We start from the raw sequence: 9,692 nt of genomic DNA on the forward strand, positions 1-9,692 counted from the left end.
TAGAGATTTAAGCAAATTTCTCCTCTTACTCTTCCAAAGTCTGTGTGGACACTGTTCTTCACTTTGGCCTGGATTTGTCCCTGAAGTATCCAGAGCAATGTAATGGCAATCTGTCAGTGGAAGCTTTATTTTTATTGAAATGCAAAATAATTTTTCATTGTCCTATGGGCAGTTTTCTTTGAAAAAATTGCAGATGGTATATATACTTCTTGATTAAAAACTGATTACTTTGCTAATTATTAAAATTATTTGCCAGCCATTATGGCTTGCAATATATGGCTTGCAATATGATGCAGAAAGCCATTTTATTATTGATAAAAATAATATTGATAATAATAATAAATTGAAAGCCTGTATTGCTAGAACAGGTGAACTGTTGTCTGTGGGTTAAATGCAGAGCACTACATATTTCTGTAAATAAAGTTTTATTGGAACTTGTGGCTGTTATTGGAACAGCCACAACATACATTTATGGTCTGTGGCTGCTTGCAAGCTATAATGGCAGAGGTAAGTAGTTGCAACAAAAACAGTGTGACTCACAAGACCTAAAATATTTACTATCTGGCCCTTCATAGAGTAAGTTTGCCTATCCCTACTTTGTAATATCCAAACCATTGTCCTAATTATTTTTCATAACTTGCCTCATTCATCATTCTCACTACCCAGGGAACTAACTATGGTTATTATCCTACAGTGGACTAGATTGGGAAACAAGTGTCAGGTTGATACTGAATCAGTGGAGGAAAATAGCTCCATTAGGACAGAATTATTATTACATGTATAACCTTGAAAATTATAGAAAAAGGTTGACCTATTGAAATCTTTCCAACTATTCTATTTTTAAAAAACATAAATAGTTCATTTCCAGACTCTGAGATTGACTAAGGATGACACATTCAAGTTTCTTCTTCTGCCTCTATACACCCTGAATCAGGAAAATATCCCAGACAAACCACCTAGGTTAGTTTGTTCCAAACCATGACCCACAGAATATATGCATCAGAATATCTCGGAGAGCTTACAGAAGTGCAGTTTTAAATATAAGTGCAGTAATAATTCAGACCTACTGAATGAGAGTCTCTGCTGGAATCTCCAATCTTGACAAGCTTCCTAGAAGATTCCTGTGCACATTAAATTTGAGACATTGGTTTCATATGTCTCCAAAAAAAGAAAACCTGCTTTAGAGATCAGTCCATGACTTTTTCCATTCCTCAGGGCCAAATTGCCCCTGGGGTTCAGCCTTGGTACTTCTTGCTGCAGGTTATCATATTCTTCTCCTGTAAAGGATGTGAACTGGTTGCCACCTTCATCCCAAATCTCTCCCCATAATGGTCCTTTTACTAACCTTTTATTTTAACCACCTTTCTCTCTATGATAGCTTGGTTTTTCTTACGAAAAACCAAATATGTCTCATTTGCTCTTTACAGGAAAAATAGATATTTTTAAAATAAACCTCTTGAATTGTGTCATGGAACAAAATCTCTAATAATAAAGATTTCAAAAGCTTAAGCAGAAAGAATCCAGCGTTCACATTACAGTGAGGATGGCAAAGGAAGATCCTTCCTTAAACCTGGTCCTTCATGCTGGAAGGTGCTGCTACTGACCCACAAACTCCAATGCAGAGCTGTTGGCTGTTTCTTGAAGGCAGATGTGTGTACATAGAACATTACTCACTTTCTTGTCCAATATGCCATATGATAGATGATGGATCAATGAGACTTTAAACAAAGTCTCCTGAGATTAGGTTCTTTTAATCAAGGTCAGATGCCAAATGAGATTAAACAAGTAAGGTTTTATTAAGGAAAATGCCTGTATGAGGGGGAAAATAGGGAAAGTGCAGGAAGAGGCTGGAAGAGTCACCACAGATGAATGCAAGTCTGCCTCTGAATGAAAAAGGGATAAAAGAAGGCTTGGGTAGAAACATCCCTGACTGCTATGAAGTCCAAGGGAGATGGAGCAGAGCCACTGGGGAGTCCTCAAACCATCAAAGAATCCTGACTGTCCTGCATGATCCACTTCAGCCTCTCTGCCATACTCAGTCTGGCTGGAAGCAGCTCTGAGAGGTGGGCCAGAGTACAAGCACAACAATGTATCTGAAGCACAGCAGCAAAGCCTTTGGTCAATTATGCAACCTGTGCTTAGAGATGCAGGAAGCACATTCTCAGGTTCATAACATCATTTTTATATTTTTTAATTAATTGAATTACAGGCTTTATTACTTTCTGGGGGTAAAAGAGAGAAATAAAACATTCTATTTACAAGTGATTTGATGATGTCCAAAGAAAAACCTAAATCTACCAAAATCTACAAGAACTAGTAATTGAGTTTAGCAATATCATAGGATACAAGGTCAATATTAAAAAATCAATTCTATTTCTATGGGTTAGCAATGAACAACTGAAAATCAAAATTGAAAAATTAAACTTTACAGTAGCATCCAAAAACATGAAATACTTAGGGATGAATTTAACAGAATATTTGCAAGACCTGTACAATGAAAACATCAAAGCATTGCAAGAAATTAAAGAAAACTCAATTAAAGAGGTATACAATACTAATGGATCAGAAAACTTAATGTGAAAATGTCAACTCTCTCCAAATTAATCTACAGAATCAACACAATCCCAACCAAAATATCATCAGACTTTGCTAGCTGATTTTAAAATTTTCATGGGACAAGGGGTGCTGAGTAAAAAAATAAAATAAAATAAAAATCACATGGAAATTCAAATCTTGGGGAAAAAATAAGGTAGAGGACTTGCACTACTTACTTCAAGACTCATTGTAAAGCTATAGTAGTAAATAGTATTAGCATCAGGGTAGACATATATATACCAATGGAAGAGAATAGAGAATCCAGAAATTGACCAACACTTATATGATCAATTAACTTTATCTTTTTCATTGAGATATAATTGACATATAACATTATACTATTTTATTTAAATTCAATTAATCAACATACAATGTATTATTAGTTTTAGAGATTGAGTTCAGTGATTAATCAGTCTTAAATAATACCCAGTGCTCATTACATCATGTGTCCTTCTTACTGTTCATTCCCCAGTTACCCCATCCTCCCACCCATATCCCCTCCAGCAACCCTCAGTTTGTTTCCTATAGTTAAGAGTCTCTTATGGTTTGTCTCCCTGACTTCACCTTGTGAAGTCCTCTGTGATCCTCTATTTTGTTTCTTAAATTCCACATATGAGTGAGATTATGTGATAATTGTCTTTCTCTGACTGACATATTTCACTTAGCATAGTATCCTCTAGTTCCATCCACATTGTTGCAAATGGCAAGATCTCACTTTTTGATGGCTGAGTAATATTCCATTATATATATATATACCACATCTTCTTCTTTATCCATTCATCTGTCAATAGACATATGGGCTCTTTCCATAGTTTGGCTATGAATTACAGGTTTTAAATTAATTTACCTACTTAGTCATCTGTTGCTTCCACAGCCAACTCTAGGACATAGGTGTGTCTTCCCTTTAATCCAAAGCTTCCAGTTTCCTAGAAGTCTACACCTGAAGGTGTTTGTGAGGCCACCAACAAAGAGATACTGTGGTGCCATCCTTTCCTGCTCCTTTTCTCAGAAAACTTCAGTGGCTCCTTATCACCTCTTTTGTCATTCAGGATTCTCCACACTAGCTGTAACATACCTTTCCAGCCCTACCTCTCACCATTCTGCTCTCCACCTAACCACTGCCTTACCATTCTAAAAAGTCTGCAGCACTTGGCTTTGCTTCACACTATCTATGGCTTCCCAGCCTCTAACAGTTGAGACCCCACCCTTCCTGCAATACTAGGTCAGAGGATATTCTCCATCAAGGTTTCCTCAGTCCCATCCAAGCCAGAAGACCTCTCCTCTGCTTCTCTGTTACCAAACCACTTTGCTTTTGTTCTACAATAATGTTTATACTCTTGCCTTCTACTGTTAAGTTACTTTTGTCAAATTAGAAAACTCACCTCAGTATTCTAGGATTTAGTTTTCTCACCTGAGCATAAAAGAGGGGTCAGATGATCACCAAACCCATCAGATATAATAGTCTACAACCCTATCCTAATTCCTCAATAGCCAAGTTTTTGGTAATGGTTAGACTGAAAACCATTTGCATCATGTTTGCTGGCATTAATGGTAAAAATGACAACTTTGTGCCTAGGAGCCACCAAATCCAACTTCTAGAAAATAGATTAGGACATTTCAGTACTCTTCAGGATCATGCAATAATAGGATTTATACTTTGGAACCAAAGGATCACTGCAAGTCCCTGGGTCATTTGAGGGATGGAAGGGATAAACAGAATGCTCTCAGATAAGAAAACTGGGCGTTGTTTAGGGCCACATAGCCAGTCATGTCCCTGTTTCTTCAACTAACAGACCAAACACACCACCATAAGGACTGGCTTCTTCACCCTTGTGGATGGGTATCCAAAACTTGTCTTTTTACACCTCATTGTCCATCTTTATATGCTACATATCCTGGGAGAGGGATTTTAATTGCAACCATTTAAAAAAAGTTTTATTGTTAGCCATTCCTGTACTTTGTGCTGCTGGACAATAGAAAGTGATTGATATAAATTTCTCTTGTTGTTGAACTACTTCAACTACTTCCTCTTGGTACTGAACTACTTCTAACAACCTAAGTAACTGGGATAAACATTTAAAAGCCCTCATTCACTCATCATTTATTATGTTGTAGATGCTATAAAAAATTTAATTTTATTTCTTTAATCCTCAAACCCTTATTATGCATCAGCAGATTGAAACTCAGTAGAGTCAAATGACCTTCCCAAGTTATGTGGCCTGTAAGTGGGTCCAGCTGGGCTTTACTGCCAGCACATGATGGTGTACCAGATAATGAACTGGAAAAAAGTCATTTATTCTTTGTTTTTCAGTGTCTGTCTTATATCCAAGATAAAAATGTAATTTTAATCATTTCTGTTCCCTCTCTACACACCAAAAATAAAATTTACCCCCCAAGAATACTAAAAACTACAAGTTGTCAAAGATTCACAAATGCTCTTAATATGTCTGATAAGATGATATAAAAGTATATTAATGTCTACATTAATAAATATTATATTAATTTAGGTATTAAAATGTCTAAATAAGAATGGGACTGCATTTGTTTAAGAAATAGATATATCTTCACAAGTGCCTGAGGAAAAAAGAGAGACTTGAGGTTTGAGCAGAATGGGGTTCTGCAGGAGAAAAGAGAAATGTTTAAGTTACTTAAAAGAGGAAGAAAGGAAAGAAAGAAAGAAAATAAGAACAAGGGATGCCAGGGTGGCTCAATTGGTTAAGTGTTGGACTCTTGATTTCAGCTCATATCATGATCTTAGTCAAGGTCGTGAGATGGAGCACCCTGTTGGAGTCCACACTCTCTTCCCACTCTCTCTCTCTCTCTCTCTCTCCCTCTCTCTCACAAAAATAAATAAATATTTTTTAAAAATATTGTGAGGTGCAATTAAAAAGAAAGAAAAACGAACAAAAAGGAAGAACAAAGCCAGTGAGATAGCAGAATGCCATGAAGGGAGCAATGTAACCTCTCCCTGTGACTCCCTAAAGTTTCAGTAAAGTTATTAAACACAACAATATTTGGTGGAGGTGAACTTTTTATGGAATACAGAAGGAGCTAAGCTCTGTACCTACACTGGTATAGGGCAAAACAGAAACAGTATAATCAGGGAGTTAATGCAGACAGGGAGAAGGCCATGAAGAAGCAAAAGTCTGCAGAGGATTGTGACATTCGGAGCATGTGCCTAGGAACAGGGTGACCCTGTCTGCTGTGCAAGTTACATATATTATACATCAAATAAGTTTTCACATCACCTAAGCCTTAGAAAGATTTTGTGTAAATACAAAGGACCTACTTGGAGTCCTTATTCCCACAACACTCATAACATCATGGAGAAACCTGGATATTCCTCCTCAAGCAAAGAGCTGGCCTGCAGTTCATTCATTCACTGAGGGCGTGTTGAGTGCTCACCCTATGGTGTCTGAGAACACCAAGATGAACAAGAAAAAACAATGCAAACTTTGGAGGTTTAGATCACTGACTTATGCAGAACTTACAAGGTTATTATCACATTATTATCTCACCTGACCTTGTATGTTAAGCAAACAAGAATGATTACCCTAAATAATCATTTGTATGATTATTTGTAATTCTTATTTGTACCCTAAATAAGAATATGAGAGGATTCTGATTCCTTGCCCCTGTCCTTCCTGCTTCGCTATACTACACTATACTCTTCTAAATATGTCACCATGGAAGCTTTTCTCACTAATTAAAAACCCCTTGGACAGTTACAGGGTAGACCTTGGAGTGATATGACAGTTTCCAACTCACTGCTGTAGGCTATCCCCACAAAATTCTCATCAAGCTACAGAGACTTGAAGGGGACTCTAAAAGAAAGGAGCTGCCATTTGTTCCAGTCCTTATGTGATAGAGATGTGAGTTACTGATCCACCACTGTTGGCAGAGAAAGGACCCATTCCAAGTAAAACACTTGGTGTTAAGTAGGCATGGTACCCTCTCTGCCTCCCTATTCAGTCCAACTATTCTGCAAATAAAGAACAACCTCAATGTGAAAGGCACATAGGGAATTACCCACTCTTAAGATAATCAATCAATCAATCAATCAATCACCATCTAGAAAGCTGGAGAAGACCTATCTAGGTAGGGAACCCCTTGATAGATAGATGATAGATAGATGATAGATAGATAGATAGATAGATAGATAGATAGATAGATAGATAATGTTTGGCAGGTGGGAGATGATAGGTAGGCACTTCCGATTTTCTTAACTTTGTTTTTAGTGGGAGAAAGAAAAAATATTGTACTGGGTAAGTCTAATTTACAACTGGGACTAAAACTAAGTAAATTCTATGTTCGCTTTCAACTCTTAGATTCTCTAGCTCTAGCTACACATCAGAGTGGGATAAGGGAGAGGGGGGAGCAGGGTAAGAGAGGAAGACTTCAGAAGATGATTTAGAAATACAGTGAAGGAGCCAGAAACATCCCTCTAGTGCATCCATCAATAGAAGGTAGGTAAGGTGCCCTAAAAACCAATCCTCAAATCTCAAAATCCTGAAATAAGACAGATTCCTTCTCTTTCATGTTAGACTCTGCTCATCAGAGTCACTCAGGCATCCAGGCTAATGGAACAGCCCTGTTGAACGTAGCTGCTGCCACACTGAAGACAAAGCGCTCTGGGGTCTTATACTGGCAACTAACCACTCTGAGCCCAGAAAGGACATGTGTTACCTTGGTTCAGAGTTTGCTTACCAGAACTAGTCACATGTTCCCAGCCAAACACTAAGAGACCAAGAAGTTCAATCTTACCATGTACCCAGAAGGCAGAAAGTCTAAAATATTTTCTGAAGAGCAGTATTGTCTACCAATCTGGCTTCTTAGGGCATAGGTCCACTTCAAAAAGGGGACTGGATAGTTTTCCCTATCCCATGGCCTTAGGAACAACTAATTTACAATAAGCACTAAAATTAACAAAAAAAGATGCCACTGAAAGCCAGTGTTCTCGTTTTTAATTACTACAAATCTCTTACTAATTATGGGAACTGAGATAATCTGATAAATTATCATGTTTATGCTCAACCAACATTTTAAGTTCTTTGTTTCTACTGATGTCAGCAACATGCCTGGTCAGGCCCGGGGACCTACTACGTGTTTACCAAAGATGCGTGTATGTATCAAGGTGAGTGCCTGGGTGCTAAGGTTCTGGGCACTAATTGCAGCTCCAGCTCTTAAGGTGGGTGTCCCCAGCTCGATGTCAAAGATATTTTTGGCTTTTAAAAACATGCTTGAGGGGCGCCTGGGCGGCTCAATCGGTTAAGCATCTGACTCTTGGTTTTGGCTCAGGTCATGATCTCAGGAAGGTGGGATAGAGCCCTGAGTCAGACTCTACTCTCAGCACAGAGTCTGCTTAAGATTCTCTGTCACTGTGCCCCTCCCTCCACTTGTGCTCACTTTCTTTCCCTCTCTCTCTCTCAAATAAATAAATAAAATATTTTTAAAAAAATTTTTTTAATAATTTGAAAAACATGCTTGAACTAATAATAGTTTAGAAGGATTACTTTCTGAGTAAAAACTAGCTTTGAAATCATCCAAATATTATCATCTTCATCGCTTCAGGAAGACAGCTGAAGTCAACACAGCTAACAATGCTGTCTCCATGCCAAGTCTAAATAGCCAGAAATAAGGGAAAGGGTAATCCTCATGAGCAAACAGACTCAGTGATACAAAAGTTCCTCTGGATACAGAGCTTTAAGTGTGTGGTTATACTATAATGGAAATCAGGAAAAAGAGATTTATTCTTCCAGAACCTTCCCCCTGCTTCATTCAGTCTTACCGATCTGTCATGGAGTTTACTCTCTGTGCCTGTGGGAGTCATTTCAATATTATGAGTCAATAATCAAGACACCTTATCTGGCCTGGCAATGACATCATCATCACCATCATCACAGCCACACACAGTGTTTACTATGTACAAGATTCTGCTTGGCTTCTCCCATCCCCTCGACAGCCATCTGACTTATATGTTATATTTTAATTGAGGAAACTTAATTTTTAAAAAGTTATATAATTTTCCCAAGATTACTCTGATAACAACTCTTAGAGACAATACTTGAACCCAGGACTTGGGACCAAAAGGTCATGCTCTGCCCATATATTTGTTATATTTCCCAAATGTCTGGGCAATCATCTGTACCTAAAAGGCTTTTTAAAATTAATTCAATGGGGTGCCTTGGTGGCTCAGTCAGTTAGGAGTCTGCCTTCATAATCTCAGGGTCCTGGGATCAATCTCAGAGTCATCGGGCTCTCTGCTAAGCAGGGAGTCTGCTTCTCCCTCTCACTCTACCCCGTGTCCTCCCTCTTTTGCTCTCTCAAAAATAAATAAATAACCTTTTTTAAAAAATGAATTTGACAATGTGGGTGATGTATGGTTTAAAAATAACAATTCTCTCTAAATGTGAAATGGATCAAACCTTTAAAAAGAAATCTTTGGTGTAGCGGCTGTTGACATGATTGTCTTATTTTATTTTCTCCCTCTGAAGAGTGAAATTGATGAACAATGAAGATGCTACTGTGACTCCCTAAGTTAATTTCTATTTTGCAGGGACAAGTGTGGGTCTAAAGGGCATGTCACCCATTGTGAAATTGTTCGGGTCTGGGAGCAAACAGTCAAGAAAGAATTCATGAGACATCTTCAGTGCAAAAAAAGGTGGTTTTATTAAAGCATGAGGACAGGACCTGTGGGCAGAAAGAGCTGCATAGGGTTGTGAGGAGTGGCTGATTATATACTTTCAAGTTGGGAAGGGAGTAAGGAGAGTGTAAGTCTCTAAAGAATTTGGAAGCAAGGTTTCCAGGACCTAGAGGGGTCGTTTACTGCTGTCTAGTAAAACCTTAGTCATGGGAACCTTCACGTGTATATCAGTGGGTCATATTTTTGGAGGATTATTGCCAACATATATCTTGTGGGGTAGAGATAAAGAAAATGTCCAAAGGGATTTTTTTAAGTAGGCTTTATGCCTAGTGCAGAGCCCAACATGGAGCTTGAATTCACAACCTAAGTTGAGATCAATATTCAGACACTTAACAGACTGAGCCACCCAGGTGTCCCCAAAGGGTCATTTTAATATGTTAAAGAGGACTTACAG

The 9,692-nt window shown here is 38.1% G+C and overlaps 1 long non-coding RNA gene across 1 annotated transcript in view; it reads right to left on the bottom strand.

Moving 5' to 3' along the window:
* LOC140635658 (uncharacterized) overlaps positions 1 to 9,692 on the bottom strand; it is a 155,437-nt gene that overhangs the window by 9,116 nt on the left and 136,629 nt on the right. The window lies entirely within an intron of this gene.

This window comes from Canis lupus, chromosome 6 (assembly GCF_048164855.1).
Source record: "Canis lupus baileyi chromosome 6, mCanLup2.hap1, whole genome shotgun sequence".
Lineage (NCBI taxonomy): Eukaryota > Metazoa > Chordata > Mammalia > Carnivora > Canidae > Canis > Canis lupus.